Below are 18098 nucleotides of genomic sequence, written 5' to 3'. Positions count from 1 at the left end.
TTCAGTGATCGCGGTGCAATCAAAGGGAGGAATGAGGGTGTGGGCATCTGGGTGAGAAAGTCTATAGCCTTAAAACTTGTCTTTAAACATTCAGACTAAAATGTAATGCTGAATTATTGAATACATTTACTGCACAAGAAAATAAACAGGCAGGAAGGCTCAGAAAAAGGAGAGAACTTAAAGATAGGGACACCTGGGCTCACCAAGCGATAACAGGATGCTGTGAGGCAATTAAGAACGTTTGCCTCAGCATCAGTGAATCTGTGTGAACAGGACACCAAGTGATAACATTCACAGCCGTTCCCTTGTGAGACCATTTTAGTGCTGAGGCTGTTGAATCCCGTAGAAAATTAACTCTTAGTGCTTATCTGCTATGGATTGAAATGAATTGCATTTTGGGACTATATGATGATATTGAGTAGCCATTACTGATTATTAAATACAAACTCTGTAAAAGGAAATATTGATAAAGCTTTACCTTACTTACTGCAGCTGAGGCTCCAGCGGAGGAAACAGGCCTCGGGCACACTTCCGGCTTCGGGATGGCCACGCCCCCTGGTCCTGGTCCCGCCCCCTCCTCGTCCAAGGCGACGCGTAAGCCCCGCCCCTTCCGAACGTAGATCGTAAACCCCGCCCCCACACTAATCCCCGCCCCTCCTGGTAAACCCCGCCCACCCAGGTGTATTTGGAAGCACTAGCTTCTGCAGCGCTGCTCCTTCTGTGGGTAGCTGTGCTGCAGGATCATAAGACACAGAATTAATAGCAAAACATCACAGTGTCATGCAACCGATGCAATATTTGGAACAAACCTGGACCGCTGCTGAGTCCTTCATCTTTTAGAATGGGTTGCAGGTTTCAGTTCATCAATATATAAATTCCGGAACTTTAGATCAGATTCCCTCCAGTGTGGAAACAGGCCCTTCGGGCCAACAAGTCCACACCGACCCACCGAAGAGCAAAACACCCAGCCCCATTCCCCGTCACCTAACACTACGGAGCAATTTAGCTTGGCCAATTCACCCTAACCCGCACGTCTTTGGACTGTGGGAGGATAACCGCGCAGACGTTGGGGGGGGAATTGAACCTGGGGCTCTGGCGCTGTGAGGCAGCAGTGCTAACCACATAAAAAGGTGACATTTTCTGTTTTTCAGCGGCAGCTGCAACCCAGGAGTGGGGAGTCACTGATTTGAGGTTTTAAATTTGAAGTCAGAGAACAGAGATTCCTGGGAGAGGAGGGATGACTTATTTGTATTTCCTTCTTGCTGTATAAGTCAGTGGGTACTGTTGAGGGGGGATAACGACCTACCAGGGGTATGCACTGGGGCCCAGGTCTCTGGCACAGAGCCTGTCCCTGTTGCACCAGAAGGGAAGGAAGGAAATGAGGAGAGTGTTAGTCATTGGGGACTCAATAGTTAGAGGGTCAGATAGAAGGTTTGTTGGGAATGAACAAGACTCGCGGTTAGTGTGTTGCCTCCCAGGTGCCAGGGTGCGTGATGTCTCGGATCGTATCTTTGGGGTCCTGAAGGGAGAGGGTTTCCAACCCCAAGTCATGGTCCATATAGGTACCAACAACATAGGTAGAAATGTGAGAAACAGAACTCACTCACAAATCAATCAGCCTGAGACAAAGCCTTGGAAACAAGAACAATTTATTACAGTCTTGCAAGTACTGGACGCTTGTACAATCAAGCAGAAATGCACACCAAAACAGAGACTGTTAGCTTTCTTATTCAGTTTACAAGTTGCGGGATCACGCCTCCCTTTTTCCATCCTATCATAAGCCGATTACCTCACTTGTCAGTTATTTTCTCATCTGGCCATCTGCTGTCCTTGTCTGTATTGTTTGTTCCTTGTTTGTTACAGTTTGTTCTTTTATCCAGTTTCTCTTATCATACTATAAGCTTTATTGTGAAATGCCCCTGTTGCTTCTTTTTGTGGTCAACTACAACACTTTAAAGTTATTCCCTAGCTTAAAACTATTTTCTTTAAAAGACCCTCTATATTCATTAAAGTCTTAGCCTTAAGTATGCTACATGGTACAAGAATTCCTCGACCGTTTGTATAATGTTCCCCTTCCCTTCCCCCCCACTACACCCCCTCACCCATCTGCAAAAACATTTCTAATCTCCCACAGAAAGAGGGATAGGGATGTAAGGCAGGATTTCAGGGAGCTAGGGTGGAAGCTGAGGGCTAGAACAAACCGAGTGGTTATCTCTAGTTTGTTACCCATGCCACGTGATAGCAATGCAAGGAATAGGGAGATATATCAGCTGAACACCTGGCTGCAAGGATGGTGCAGGAGGGAGGGTTTCAGGTTTTTGGATAATTGGGGCTCATTCTGGGGAAGGTGGGACTTGTACAAACAGGACAGTCTTCACTTGAACCAGAGGGGTACTAATATCCTGGGTGGGAAATTTGTTGGTGCTATTCGGGTTGTTTTAAACTAGCTCAGCAAGGGGATGGGAACCGGGGGGTGTAGCTGCAATGCACAGGAGGATGAGAGTAGGAAGGACAGGGACAGGATTTCAGGGTCACAGGAATGTGCTGGCAGACAGCGAACTGGTTTGAAGTGTGTCTACTTCAACGCCAGAGTATTCGCAATACGTTGGTGAGCTTGCAGCATGGATAGGTACCCAGGATTTGGATGTTGTGGCCATTTCGGAGACATGGAGAGAGCAGGGTGAGGAATGGATGTTGCAGGTTGCAGGGTTTTGATCTTTCATTAAGAACAGCCAAAGCGGTAAAAGAGGGAGAGGCGTGGCCTTGTTAGTCAAGGATAGTATAACGGTGGCTGACAGAACTTTTGATGAGAACTCGTCCACTCAAGTAATGTGGGCTGAGGTTAGAAACAGGAGAGGAGAGGTCACACTGCTTGGAGTTTTTTTTACAGGCCTCTGCAGAGTTCCAGGGAGGTGGAAGAGAGGATTTGCAAAATTATTCTGGGTAGGAGTGAAAGGAACAGAGTGGTCATTATGGGGGACTTTAACTTCGCCAACATTGACTGGAAATGCTTTCACTCTAGATTCTGGATCAGTGGTGCTGGAAGAGCACAGCAATTCAGGCAGCATCTCGGATGCTGCCTGAATTGCTGTGCTCTTCCAGCACCACTGATCCAGAATCTGGTTTCCAGCATCTGCAGTCATTGTTTTTACCTCATGCTTTCACTCTAGTATGTCGTATGGATCAGTTTTTGTCCAGTGTGTGCAAGATGGTTTTCTGACACAGCATGTCGAAGGGCCGACAAGGGGGGACGTCACTCTGGATCTGGTACTTGGTAATGAACCAGGCTAGATGTTTGATTTAGTGGAAGGTGAGCACTTTGGAGAGAGTGACCATAATTCAGTTAGGTTTCATTTAGCGATGTAAAGGGATAGGAACATGCCACAGGTCAAGAGTTATTGATGGGGCAAGGGCAATTATAATGCAATTATGCAAGACTTAGGATGCATAGAATAGGGTAGCAAAATGCAGGGGATGGGAACAATTGAAATGTGGAGCTGGTTTAAGGAACAGATATTGTGTGCCCTTGATAGGTATGTCCCTGTCAGGCAGGAAGTGATAAGGTAAGGGAACCGTGGTTTACAACAGAAATTGCATCTCTTGTTACAAAGGAGAAGGAGGCTTACGTGTTGATGAGGCAAGATGGTTCAGATGAGGTGATGGAGAGTTACAGATCAGCTAGGAAGGATTTAAAGAGAGAGTTAAGAGCAAAGAGAGGACATGAGCAGTCTTTAACACATAAAGGAGAACCCTAAAGCTTTCTATAGGTATGTGAGGAATAAAAGGATGATTAGGGTAGGAATAGGGCCAGTCAAAGATAGAAGTGGGAAGTTGAGTGTGGGCCCTGTGGAGATTGGAGAGGTGTTAATGAATATCTCTCATCTGTCTTCACTCAGGAAAAGGAGAATATTGTAGAGGAGAAGAATGAGGTACGAGATATTAGACTCGAAAGGATCGAGGTTAGTTGCACACAGGTGTTATCAATTCTAGAAGGAGTGAAAGTAGACAAGTGCCCTGGGCCCGATGGGATTTATCCGAGGTTTCTCTGGCAAGCGAGGGAGGAGATAGCAGAGCCTTTGGTTTTGATATTTGAGTTGTTATTGTCTACAGGCTTAGTACCAGAGTGGAGGATTGCTAATGTTGTGCCCTTGTTCAAGAAGGGCAGCAGAGATGACCCAGGTAATTATAGACCACTGAGCCTTACTTCTGTTGAAGGAAAGCTTTTGGGAAGGAATATTAGAGATAGGATTTATAATCATCTTGCAAGCAACAATTTGATTTCAGATAGTCAACATGGTTTCATCAAGACAGATCGTGTCTCACAAACCTCATTGCATTTTTTGAGGTGACCAAGTATGAAAATGAGGGTAGGGCAGTTGACGTGGTGTACATGGACCTCAGTAAAGCCTGTGATAAGGTTCCACATGGCAGGCTGTTGGAGAAATAGCAGAGGCATGGGTTGTTGTGGTTGTGTTCGCCGAGCTGGGAATTTGTGTTGCAAACGTTTTGTCCCCTCTCTAGGTGACATCCTCAGTGCTTGGGAGTCTCCTGTGAAGCGCTTCTGTGATGTTTCCTCCAGCATTTATCGTGATGGTGTCACCGAGACAGGGGACGAAACGTCTGCAACACAAATTCCCAGCTCGGCGAACAGAACCACAACAACGAGCACCCGAGCTACAAATCTTCTCCCAAACTTTGAAGAGACGTGGGATTGAGGGTGATTTAGCAGTTTGGATTAGAAACTAGCTTTCTGAAAGAAGGCAGCGAGTGATGATTTATGGAAAATATTCAGCTTGGTGTCCGGTTACTCGTGGTGTGCCACAAGGATCTGTTTTGGGACCACTGCGGTTTGTCGTTTTTATAAATGACTTGGATGCAGGCATAGGTGGATGGATTCGCAGAATTGGACTGAGAGGTGGCAAATGGAGTTCAATGCAGCTAAATGTGAGGTGATTCACTTTGGGAAGAATATCAGGAAGGCAGTGATCTTGGAGTCCATGTACATAGATCCCTGAAAGTTGCCACCCAGGTAGATAGTGCTGTGAAGAAGGCATACAGTGTGTTAGGTTTCATTCGTAGAGGGATTGAGTTCCAGAACCGCAACATCATGCTGCAACTATACAAAACACTGGTGCAGCCACATTTGGAATATTGTGTATAGTTCTGGCCCCCATATTTCAGGAAGGATGTGGGAAGCATTGGAAAAGGTGCAGAGGAGATTTATCAGGTTGTTGCCTGGTCTGGAGGGAGGGTCTTATGAGGAAAGGCTGAGAGACTTGGGTATGTTCTCATTGGAAAGAAGAAGGCTAAGAGGGGATTTGAAAGAGTCATCTTGGATGATCAGAGGATTAGATAGGGTAGACAGTGAAAGAATTTTTCCTAGGATGGTGAAGTCAGCTTGTATGAGGGGGCATTACTACAAATTGAGGGGTGATAGATTTAAGACAGGTGTCAGAGGCAAGTTCTTTATGCAGAGAGTGGTAAGGGCGTGGAATGCCCTACCTGCTAAGGTAGTCAACTCAGCCACATTAGGGAGATTTAAACAATCCTTAGATAAGCGCATGGATGATTTTGGGATAATGTCAGGGAATGAGCCGAGAATACTTCACAGGTCGGCGCAACATCGTGGGCCAAAGGGCCTGTTCTGCGCTGTACTGTTCTATGTTCTTTGTTCTATGTTCTAAACTTAGTGCAGGAGGCTGAAAGAAATGAGCAGCTTTAAAACAAAAACCTCTTGGAGCTCAAAGCTTTCAATGAGAGTCTGAGCCCGGTGGTAAGTTCAGGTAACCTTTATTGCAACCAAACTTTGTTACAGCTTCAGATCCCCCCAGCAAAAAGGCAGAGAAAAAGCAGTTGCTTTTTGAGCACCTCAAGGTGAAAGCGCACACACGACACCTCCCCTGTCCTACCCCTCTCACTGTCTTTACTATTGGCCAGCACCAAGTTGTCCCTTTGTAATTGGATCATTGGTAAAGCCCTAACCCGGAGGAAGTATTGCCTCACTCAGCAATTTCAACCCATATCCTGTCTCCAAGTAAGTTTCTCCCCGCTCATTTGCCAGGAAGGGGCAGTGTAGTGTCAACCAGACTGCTGTGGGTCTGGAGTCACGTGTAGGCCAGACCGGGTAAAGGATGCAGCTGGAACGACTGAGTGAATCCTTTCCCACAATGGCGGTTCCCTTCCCTAACAAGGGAGAGAGTGAATCAGATGGGGGCTTTCTCCCCCGCACCACCCCCTCCCTGAAACGGTCTCATCGTTAGATTCCGAACTCCACATTTCTGACCGAATACCAATTCTGCCATCTGTCGTGGCGGGATTCGAACCCGGGAGTCCCCGGAACCGGGTTGATCGTCCAATCGATAATGGCACTCGGCCATCACTCCTTCAATCCCCCTGCGATGGCACGTGAACTCGCTGGTGTTTCTGCAGGTTGGAGGAGTAGGTGAAGCCCTTCCCGGACTGAGAGCAAGTGAACGGCTCTCTCCGGTGTGGATCCGCTGGTGCCTCAGCAGGGTGGAGACCTGGGTAAAGGCCTTCCTGCACTCTGGGCAGCTGAAGGGCCTCTCCCCCGTGTGGACCCGCCGGTGGGTCAGCAGGTGGGAGGAATACCTGAAGCCCTTCCTGCACTGAGAGCAGGTGAATGGCCTCTCCCCGGGTGGACCAGCTGGTGGGTCAGCAGGGTGGAGGAATTCCTGAAGGCCTTCCCGCACTCGGGGCAGCTGAAGGGCCTCTCCCCCGTGTGGACCCGCTGGTGCCTCAGCAGGGTGGAGACCTGGGTAAAGGCCTTCCCGCACTCTGGGCAGCTAAAGGGCCTCTCCCCGGTGTGGACCGCTGGTGGGTCTGGAGGTTGAAGGAGCAGGTGAAGCCCTTCCCGCACCGAGAGCAGGTGAACGGCCTCTCCCCCGTGTGGATACGCTGGTGGGTCATCAGGGAGGAGACGTGGGTAAAGGCCTTCCCGCACTGAGAGCAGCTGAAGGGTCTCTCCCCTGTGTGGATCCGCTGGTGGCTCTGCAGGGTGGAGGAGCAGGTGAAGCCCTTCCGGCACCGAGAGCAGGTGAACGGCCCCTCCCCGGTGTGGACATGCTGGTGCCTCAACAGGGCGCAGGAATTGCTGAAGGCCTTCCCGCACTTGGTGCAGCTGAAGGGCCTCTCCCCCGTGTGGATACGCTGGTGGCTCCGCAGATTGGAGGAGCAGGTGAAGCCCTTCCCACACTGAGAGCAGGTGAACGGCATCTCCCCTGTGTGGACATGCCGGTGACTCCGCAGATTGGAGGAGCAGGTGAAGCCCTTCCCACACTGAGAGCAGGTGAACGGCATCTCCCCTGTGTGGACATGCCGGTTACTCCGCAGGGTGGAGGAATCGCTGAAGGCCTTCCCGCATTCAGGGCAACTGAAGGGCCTTTCCCCCGTATGGACACGCTGGTGCCTCAGCAGGTCGGAGACCTGGGTAAAGGCCTTCCCGCATTCAGGGCAATTGAAGGGCCTCTCCCCCGTGTGGACATGCTGGTGGGTCAGCAGGGTGGAGGAATTGCTGAAGGCCTTCCGCACTCGGGGCAGCTGAAGGGCCTCTCCCCTGTGTGGACCCGCTGGTGGGCCAATAGGTGGGAGGAATGTCTGAAGGCCTTCCCTGGTGTGACTGGGCCGATGAGTCTCCAGGGCAGACAGGACACGGAAGCCTTTCCCACAGTCGCCACACTTCCACGGTTCCTCTACAGGGCGGGATTCCTCAGGTTTCTCCATGGCCACAGCTTCAGCTGCACACAAACACGTGTAGAGACCCTCCGTGCCGTGAAATCCCCTTTCCAGGCCGTAGAATTGTTTCAGGCTCCACGCACAGTGCGCTGCAACAGTGGGGGCTCTCGTTCAGTCCCATTGATGCTGAAAACGTCCTCAAACAGGAACCAAAAAGCATTGATCCCTCTCACAGAAATCATAGTCAAAAATCGTTGCGGTCCCGATGGATTGTGTAACTGTCAGACATTGACATCAAAGTGAAGACTGAAGACGTTGGAGAGTCAGTCAAAAAATGTGGCGCTAGAAAAGCACAGCAGGTCAGGCAGTATCCGAGGAACAGGAGAGTCAATGTTTCGGGCATGAGCCCTTCATCTGTTGATTTTGAAACTTCAATCTTCAGATATTCAAATACTCTGCAAAAAGAGATTACAAAAGTCATCACTATCAGTGCAGGGTAGAAATTCAGAACAAGCAATTCTACTTTCTGTGGAATATTCTTTTGTTGTTCCACAAAATTGAAAGCACCATCCCACTCTCTCTCCCCCTCTGTTCTCACTCCGCTCTAACTAATTCCCCTTAAGGTGCTGATTCAGGATCTTACAGGGGCAGAAAAAGCAAAAAACATCAAGACTGACATCTCTCTGAATTTTGGATACCTCCACCTGAAAGTTAATATCTTTCACAACACTGGGATCCTGCTGAGAGTGAGCAGGTCTGATTTTGGGAAGCAAAAAAAAGGTGACAATTCAGGGTAAACCTGCAATGCAGCTTCTTGAGGAAGGACCAGACACAAAATGGTTAATGACCCCGAGAAGGTGAGAGCAAAATGAGACATCAAGGCATTAACACCAATACACTTCAGTCAAACTCTTCTGCTCCCAGTCAGGGCAAATCATGCTCTGAAAGTCCAGCCTTCATAACCACACTTCTGCTTTCACTGAAGACAATTAGAGTCACATAGCACGGAAACAGACCCTTTGGCCCAACCTGCCCAGATATCCTAAATTAATCTAGTCACGTTTGCCATCACTTGGCCTCTATCTGGGCCGGATGCTGACAGCTGGGACTAAATTGGGTTGACTATCTTGTCAGCAAGGACCAAAGGGTCTGTTTCTGTGCTGTACATCTCTATGACTCCAGTTGCATTTGCCATCACTTGGCCCTGACCCATCTGAACCCTTAATATTCAGATGCCCGTCCAGGAGCCTTTTAACTTGTCATCGTACCAGCACCCACCACTTCCTCTGGCAGCTCACGCCATCGTTCAAGCGACTCCACGTTGAAAGCGTCTGGTCTAGTGCACCAGATGACATCAGGATAATCTCAGATCGTTCCAGATCGCATCGATACTCAGTCAGTGGCTTTCCCGATCAGGATGTTGTACGTGATCAAACAGGTCAGTGGGTAGGCGATCCGCCACCTCTTAGTTCAAGTATCTCTACGAGAACTCCCTTGCTGGAGGGTCCCTTGGAGACACTTACGATAAAACCATAAGACATAGGAGTGGAAGTAAGGCCATTCAGCCCATCGAGTACACTCCGCCATTCAATCATGGCTGATGCGCATTTCAGCTCCACTTACCAGCGTTCTCCCCGTAGCCCTTAATTCCTCTAGACAACAAGAATCTATCAATCTCGGCCTTCAACTGGACTTCATTGAGTTGTAGAAATGAGTTGAGTTGCTATAAATGTGTTTTTCTTATTGCTGATGTCTTTTCGAAGTGGATTGAAGCCTACCCTCCTCCTAACGCTACTGCTGAGACTGTGGTGAAGATTTTGTTTAAGGAAATAATTCCCTGCTTCAGTATACCTGCATGCATTAACTCGGACAATGGACCACACTTTGTAGGTAATACTAATGGAGAACTCTGTTCCCAGCTTTGCATTTGTCAGCAACTGCATGGTGCTTATCATCCTCAGGTGGCCGACCTTGTTGAATGTTTTAACCAGACTCAAGACTAAACTTGCCAAATTAGTGGCAGAGTGTGGCCTCTCCTGGTTATGCTAATCCCTGTGGCCTTATTCCAATTGCGATCCATGTCTCCAGGCAAGACACGACTGTCTCCAGCTGAGAGTCTCTCTGGTCACCGCCTCCGTACCCCTTGGAACGATTCAACTCCCTTCTCAGTCCACTTCCACCACATGACTGAAGCAATGATTAGTTATGTTCTTGCTCTAACTAGTGTTATGCGTGCCTTTTACTCCCAGGAGCGTGCAGCCTACAGCGATGTACCCTCCCTTTCAGCCTCGTCACGGGTAGAGCCTGGTTCATTCGTGCTCGTCAAGAACTGGACTGGCAAAGGTCTCCAACCTTGTTGGGATGGTCCCTTCCAGGTTTTACTTCACACCCCTACCGTGGTCACAATCACTGGGCGCTCATCTTGGGTCCAACTGCACAATTGTAGATGGGTTTTGAATTTTGCTGTTGTTGTTCTAATGTTAATCTTATTACAGATACTTGAACTAAGAGGAGGGACATGTGGGGGATCGCTTATCTCCTCACCTTTCTGATCACGTATAACGTCCTGATGGGGAAAGCCACTAAGTATGGATGCGACCAGGAATGATCAGAGATTATCCACCACCGATGCTGAGGAGATGTCGTCCAGTGCACCGGACCAGATGCTTTTGACGTGTGGAACGTGATGAAGATTGATTATTGCAATGGACTCTTACATCAGAAAGACCAGATGGTCCATCTGGACAGTAGAAATCAGTGGGAGTTATCATGTCGTTACCATGTTTTTTTGATTTTACCTGCAGACACAAGCCTAGTGAGGATAAAAATGATCAACCCCGTTATTATGGTAAATATTTTAAGGACGCCGAGGTACACCATCCCATTTTGCAGGACGGGCCGACTCGAGAAAAGAGAAGCCTGATAGGGGAAACTCCTCAATCCACAAAGAACTTATTTATACAGGCCCACAGAACGCTCTTCACCCCAGAGGCAGTAATATGTTACTCCTCTCTATCGGGAGATGACTTACTTGCCCCGTCCCCAGTCCCCGATTCCAATCTATTCATCAGACTTCCTACTGTCGACCCTGCGAAGAGAAATATCACTTTCCAATACCTCGGGTCTGTGTATACAAACAGCTGGTGTAACACTGGCCGGGGTACAGCAGGCCTTATGTGGCACATGGACCTGGAACGGAACCCTTCCCTTGCGCATTTATAGGCCTTTTCTCTTTTCAGAACCTGATACTGTCACCAAGACCATGTACAATAGAGCTAAGGGAGAGCCCAATGGGAACAGCATTCTGAAGACCATTGTCTCCCATACAGTGCGAGTGCTCGAGTCACTTGGCCCATTTTTTACAGCGCTCAAGCAACTCCTCTTGCAAAACGTCGACCCTTTACTCCTGTAGACCTGACCAGACCCCCTGCTGTAACATTTCAGTAACCTATTTTGACAAACTCTCCCTAATATACACCAAACCAGACTATTATTTCTTCAGCTAAGATAAAGCTACCAATTTCCTGGTCCTGGATGGCAAAGATGTCCCTCATAAGGTCACTATCGGAGCCCTTGTTCCCACAACAGTACCTTGTCCTGGCCAGTGGACAAGTCGATGGAACCTCCATCTGAGGAGGATGCAGCGGTCGGTCTCAGCCAACCTTGCTCCAACTGGAAGGATCCCAAGGGACTGGGTGACAATACAGGACACCCGATAGGCTGGGGAATCCAGAGTACCCTGGGGTTGGAAGGATCGGCAGGGGTGACAAGTCAACAGAACCGCAACTCTCTCTTTGAAGTCCTGACCTTTCGAGGAAATAAGACTAAAGAGGCTCTGAAACCGAGTAAACTGGGATTATCAGACCTGTGTCTTTACTCTGTGCAGAATTGGTATGCCTTAGACTATATACTCCCCCAGGAGGGTGAGGTCTGCACCATTGTCCAAGATAAATGCACTATGGGCATTCCCAATCTCACTGGCAATATTACTAAGATACAAGCAGAGATCCAGGCATTCCTTGACAGAATGACTGAAGGGACTAGTTGGGGAGACTGCAGATCGGGCTCATAGTACAATTGGCTTATCAATTTAGCTATGTCTGCTTATCAGTATTGGTATTGTTAGGTGTTTAATTGCTAGGCTTATGAGGTCCCTTAGTGATATAGATTTGCCCCAGAAGATGCTCCTTTTGCGATTCAATGGCTCACCCACACGTGTCGATGGCGATGATAAATATGACCAGATGAGCTGCGAAGATGGTGGTGCCGCTCTGCAGGATGTTGATGGCTGGACCACCTTGAAGGGCATTCGTTTGGACTCGCCTTCTCTTTCAGTGATCGCGGTGCAATCAAAGGGAGGAATAGGGTGTGGGCATCTGGGTGAGAAAGTCTATAGCCTTAAAACTTGTCTTTAAACATTCAGACTAAAATGTAATGCTGAATTATTGAATACATTTACTGCACTAGAAAATAAACAGGCCGGAAGGCTCAGAAAGAGGAGAGAACTGAAAGATAGGGACACCTGGGCTCACCAAGTGATAACAGGATGCTGTGAGGCAATTAAGAACGTTTACCTCAGCATCAGTGAATCTGTGTGAACAGGACACCAAGTGATAACACTCACAGCCGTTCCCTTGTGAAGTTAATGATAGTCTGTTAGAAATGGGGTAAAGTGTTGTTTTTGCAGATATAGAAAAAGCATACAGAAAAGGGTACAGCAAGAGAACTATTAACCCTGCAGGTATTTAGGGAAGAGTATCTTTACTTTTCAGTGTATAATTGTGGTTAATTAAACACTAACTTTGGTGTGTAATTATTATCACAAAAAGTTATTTTTAAAAAATTATGCTTTCAGCAAAAAGCTGAGATAATCAAAATGCTTAAGGAACACAAAACGATACAAGTCAATGAAATGTCCGAGGATGGAATGTACCAGCAGAATTGATACAAAATGTTAAACCAGATCTTGATGTACTGTCGACAAAATAAATGTGTGTCAGCACTTAAAGAGGAAGGTTGCCAACCTGGGGAAGGGGGAAGTAATAAGGGTGGAGTGCAGCTGGGCAGTGGTCTGGTACAGTAAGAGAGATTGGGTAATTAGGAGTCTGGAGAGATGACCTCACTCAGCTCAAAGGGTATAACTGTACACTAACCTGAGTTCTAATTTGCCCATTTGCTTATGCAATTGAAGCCCTTACTTGCAAGTTCGCAATAAATTGTCGTTTCCAGTTTTGGTGGTCTCGTCTAAATTTTATTGAATCTTGTTTCTAACAGATTTGGGGGCTCGTTCTGGGATCCCAAGCTCCGGTCGCTCGGCATTCTTGGAGAAACGGAAAAGATGCACCTCGCTGATTTAAGGATCTCTAGTTTCCCCTTGTTGCCGCGGCGGCTTTGGGAGAGCGTGATCTGGACTGAGAGACCCTGGAAACAAGACGGGCAGACGCAGCAGGTTCGGTCGGGTGACTCTTCTGTGCACAAGACCCGGGTAAGAAAGGTCTTAAAAGATTTATCTGGGCGACCGGGGTAGGCAGCAGTAGTTGCTGCCAGTCGGATATATCCGGGGAACCGGAGTGCTGGTGACTGGAATAGGCGAACCTGGTCAGCCAGGGTGGATGGCCGTTGGTACTGTTGCCAGGTGGATATATCCGGGTGGCCGGCAGTGGCAGTTGTTGCCAGTCAGATATATCTGGGTATCCAGGGAACCGGGGTTCTGGGCGACCGGGTTAGGCGAACCCAATCAACCAGGTTAGGTAGCAGTTGTTACCGTTGCCAGGTGGATGTATCCGGGTGGCTGGCAGCGGTAATTGCTGCCTGTTGGATATGTCCAGGGAACTGCGGTTCTGAGCGACCGGGTTAGGCAAACCCGATCAACCAGGGTAGGTAGCAGTTGTCACTGTTGCCAGGTGGATATATCCGGGGAATTGCTGCGGGACAGGGTGCACAAACACGCGGCGGGAAGTTCAGTCGGTAAGCGACCGGGATAGTCAACGGTAGTGGTTGCCAGGTATTGCCGCGGGATAAGGGCGCGCGGATTCGACCAGGTAACTCTTGTGCACAGACCAAGGTAAGAAAAGGGATCTTTAAGTATTGCCTTGGTGGTCGGGGATGTACGAGAAGTACGGGACGTACGAGAAGTATGGGAAATTGGCAACTTTTAAAATAAAGTGTTTAATTGGCTAGATTAATCTGATGAGTAAGGTGTCTACCTGATTCGATCACCCAGCCTTAGACCGGTTGTTAAGAGGGAAAATCCCCCACGCGAAGGTTAGGACCCTGAAATGGATGTGGAAGAAGGTGACCACCGGACCTCAGTAAGGTTAACTAAATTACATAAAGAAACGGCCGAGTATTAAAATGGGAAACAAGAATAGTTGTTTAAGTGTCGAAGGGGACATGAGAGGGACGTCCGAGGACCACATTCCAATGGACAGTCCTTTACGAAAAATGTTAAGAGATTGGAAGTACAATCCTGGACGCGAGGAAAGGATAAAAAAAATGATAAAATGTCAATGAAAAACAGCCTTAAAGTCAAGAGGAATCAGATTATGCTTCGTGTCAGAAAGGCTAGTAGCTGAAGGGCTTCTGAGGGTGCACTTCGTAACTAACTTATGGCCAGACGTCCAGAAAAAATATTCAAAAGCTAGAGGAGTCGTTGCGGGAAACTCAAAAAGTGTCTGTGTGAGAGTGAGTGTGAGTGAGTGAGTGTGAGTGAGTGAGTGAGTGAGTGAGTGAGTGAGTGAGTGAGTGAGTGAGTGAGTGTGAGTGAGTGTGAGTGAGTGTGTGTGAGTGTGAGTGTGAGTGTGAGTGTGAGTGTGAGTGTGAGTGAGAGTGTGAGTGTGAGTGAGTGTGAGTGTGAGTGAGTGTGAGTGAGTGTGAGTGAGTGTGAGTGTGAGTGAGTGTGAGTGTGTGTGAGTGTGAGTGTGTGTGTGAGTGTGAGTGTGAGTGTGAGTGTGAGTGTGAGTGAGTGTGAGTGTGAGTGTGAGTGAGTGTGAGTGAGTGTGAGTGTGAGTGTGAGTGTGAGTGAGTGTGAGTGTGAGTGTGAGTGTGAGTGAGTGTGAGTGAGTGTGAGTGAGTGTGAGTGTGTGTGTGTGAGTGAGTGAGAGTGTGTGAGTGAGAGTGTGTGAGTGAGAGTGTGTGAGTGAGAGTGTGTGAGTGAGAGTGTGAGAGAGAGAGTGTGTGAGTGAGAGTGTGAGAGAGAGTGTGTGAGTGAGAGTGTGAGAGAGAGTGTGTGAGAGAGAGAGTGTGAGAGAGAGAGTGTGAGAGAGAGAGTGTGAGAGAGAGAGTGAGTGAGAAAAGAGCTGTACAGCTAGTAGAAAGTTTATCCCTTTGTGATTCAGTGTGAATGCACATTTGTTTGTTGGTGATTGAATGTTCCCTGGAGCTTGAGATCCGGAATTTTTTTGAATCTGATTTCTATTATGGAAATTTTAACATGATTTCTTTTAAGGTTAAGGATTTTGCAAGATTATGAAATAAACTGTTCTTTTTACAGGTCATAACTGCTTTACTATCAGTTTCTAACTAATCTCTTTTATCCTTACATAAAAGCGATTTATGGAGGACAGTTGAAGTTTTAACTTGAATAGACAAATCCTTTTAAGGCAGCTCTGGTTATTTCACGACCTATAGCATTGTAATTGAGCAATGACTGATCAGGACTACTTGGGAGGACTAGTTTTGGATTTGAATCAGGGGACTGGAACCGGGCGATTGTGGTGGATTTCAGAGTTGGGAACTGTGTGCATTTTGCATTTTGAACATTAAACACTGAATAAGTGAATTTATAATATATAAATATATATTTACAAGTAAGATTCCAAAATGTATAGTTAGGAACAGGCTTTAAAGAAAAGCAAGCATCAATTGATAAACTGTATTTGAGATTACAGGGAGCAAGAAAAATTGCAATATTTCTTGAAAAGAATCAAGGCCTAAACAAAACATTGGGTGATGAGGAATGGCCATGAGGTGGCCCTAAAGCTGTTCAGTTGGTTAAATCGGCTCAGTAATTAATCTGGCAACGTAACATGAGAAGCAGAAACAGAAGGCAAAAATAATGATAAGCCACAGTTAATGAGGTAATAAAGAAAAGGACAAAACTAAAAGGAGAAGGAAACCGGAATGGTGGCGGGCAGCATGTTGAAAATAAAGTGAGGAGAAAGGATCGGGGAGGAGATGTTAAGGGGTCTGGTAGACAGGAACAAGGATCAAAGTGGAAATCCCCACAGGCGGGATGTTATTACTGTGGAAAGACAGGTCACTTTAAGAGAGTGTGTCCAGAGCCGAAAAAGGAAGTAAAGGCAGTGTCGTTGATGAACCTTGATGAAAAATAGGGGTGTCAGGAATTCCTGCCCCCGGGGACCCAACAGGAACCCTTGATAAGTTTAAAGGTGGGACCTTACAAAGAGGACGTAGTTTTCCTAGTCGAGACGGGGGCTGCAAGGTCATCCTTAAATTTTAAGCCCAAGGGAGTGGGAACGAAAACAAAAGTTAATTGGATTATGGCAACAGTTTTGTGATGAGAGGCATGAAGAATCAGTTTTGCGTTCATGACGAGATATTGCCACCAAATTGGGGATCGAATTAACTGCAAAAGGTGCTATGGAATCTGTTGAGGTTCTTAAAAATGAATGTGCTCGAGCAAAACAATTACAGAAACAGAATGAGAAGTCACAAGTGACTGGTAAACAAACAGAACTGCGCGATTACAGTTTTAAAAATGTTTTAATCACTTGGTTGTGTTTCCATCCTGAATTATATAATATATATAATTAATAATTAATATTTATAATAATTCAATTGTGTTAGCCTGAATCAATATTAATTGGCAGGATTCCTTCATACATTCTCAGTGACCTGTCATATTGATTCATGGTTAATTTAAAACATGACTGCATTAATTCATTGTTAATTAAAGAATGGAAAGCTACATTACTGGCCAGTGTGCGTGCAGGCAGTGGTAGCAATAGCCTTATTGGTAGAGGAGAGTCAGAAACTTACCTTTAGGGGAGCCTTAGTAGTCAGCACCCCACATCAGGTACGGTCAGGAGAAGAAAGGGGCATGATTAGAAGAGCTGCTCTGAGGGAATGGAAAAGAGAGATCCGGTGGGCGAGGGAGTGATACCAGCCAAAACCAAATTCCCCAATGTGGACCCCCATTGGAAGGGTATGGATGAACACGATAGAGGAAAAATGAGGGACTTTCGAGAAATGGTCATTTTGGGTATTAAAGAAGCAGCACCTAAATCTCAGAATTCTTTTAAAGCTTTTGAAGTAAGACAGGAAAAGGAGGAAGCCCCATCAGCCTTTTTACAGGGATTAAAAGAAGTTTGTAGAAAATATTCGGGAATGAATCCCGATGATCCGGTAGCACAGGGACTTTTAAAGGTCCAATTTGTAACTAAATCATGGCCGGACATACAAAAGAAATTACAGAAATTAGAAGGCTGGAGTGAAAAACAGATAGAAGATCTGTTATATGAGGCACAGAAAGTGTGTGTGAGAAGGGAAGTGGAGAAACAAAAACAAAAAGCTAAAATAATGGTTGCAGCAGTTGAAGAAATTACGATGAGAAAGTTAGAATCAGAGAACAGAGGAGGACAAGAGAGACAGAGAGCAGATGGTAGGGGAAGGAAGCAACTGGCAGGATGTTATTACTGCGGAAAAACAGGACATTTTAAAAGACAATGTCCAAGGTTCGGACGACAAAGAGAAGTGGTATCATTGATGATTTTCGATGAAGATTAGGGGAGTCAGGGGTTCCCTCCTCCTGTGACCCACCAGGAACCCTTGATAAATTTAAAGGTGGGACCTGAAGGAGAGGAAACAGTGTTTTTAGTGGATACGGGAGCAGCACGATCATCCCTAAGCTTTAGACTTAGTGGTGTTAAATTAACTAACAAAGTTCTCAAGGTTTCTGGAGTAAAAGGCAAAGAATTCTTAAATCAGAATGCAGGACAATGGCTCACAGACTCTAGGATCTTGAAATATGAGACAATCCTAGTAGAACAGGATGACCTTGTGTTAGTCACAGACAGTTGCTTGAATCCAGCTGCATTTCTGTGGCGGAGAGAGGGGGGTGGCCCCTGTCAATCCAGAACATGACAGCTTTGATATTACTGAATATCAGACTAAAGTGCGAATGAACTTAAGAGACATACCGTTGCATGCGAGAGCTTGGTTGTTTATCGACGGGTCCTCCCGGATGATTGAGGGTAAAAAGCACAATGAATATACTGTAGTAGACGGGATAGAGGGAAGCATTATCGAGGCTGAAAGACTGCCTAACGGCTGGTCAGGGTTCAATGATAAGTTTTTAACGAACTATATTGTGGCGCTCGGCTCTTCTTTGTCTATTCTTAGGAATAAAGGCCTGTTGGTACAGACACCGCCACTCCAGTTTGCAG

General features: G+C 46.9%; 1 protein-coding gene and 1 pseudogene across 2 annotated transcripts in view; both read right to left on the bottom strand.

Annotated features, from left to right (window-relative positions):
• LOC148144247 (uncharacterized) overlaps positions 1-563 on the bottom strand; it is a 37249-nt gene extending 36686 nt beyond the window's left edge. Inside the window, exon 1 of the mRNA XM_087974661.1 lies at positions 479-563. The gene's annotated coding sequence lies outside the window, so the exon portion shown is untranslated. The remainder of the gene's footprint in view (positions 1-478) is intronic.
• The window catches only part of LOC148144246 (uncharacterized), a 79636-nt pseudogene that overhangs the window by 4250 nt on the left and 57288 nt on the right, over positions 1-18098 (bottom strand). The window contains exon 2 of the transcript XR_015751674.1: positions 6284-8147. The product of XR_015751674.1 is annotated as an uncharacterized LOC148144246 (transcript). The remainder of the gene's footprint in view (positions 1-6283; positions 8148-18098) is intronic.

This window comes from Chiloscyllium plagiosum, unplaced genomic scaffold (assembly GCF_037043375.1).
Source record: "Chiloscyllium plagiosum isolate Xiang-an unplaced genomic scaffold, Cpla_swu_hap1 HiC_scaffold_27, whole genome shotgun sequence".
Lineage (NCBI taxonomy): Eukaryota > Metazoa > Chordata > Chondrichthyes > Orectolobiformes > Hemiscylliidae > Chiloscyllium > Chiloscyllium plagiosum.
This window is presented reverse-complemented; position numbering and strand designations above follow the sequence as displayed.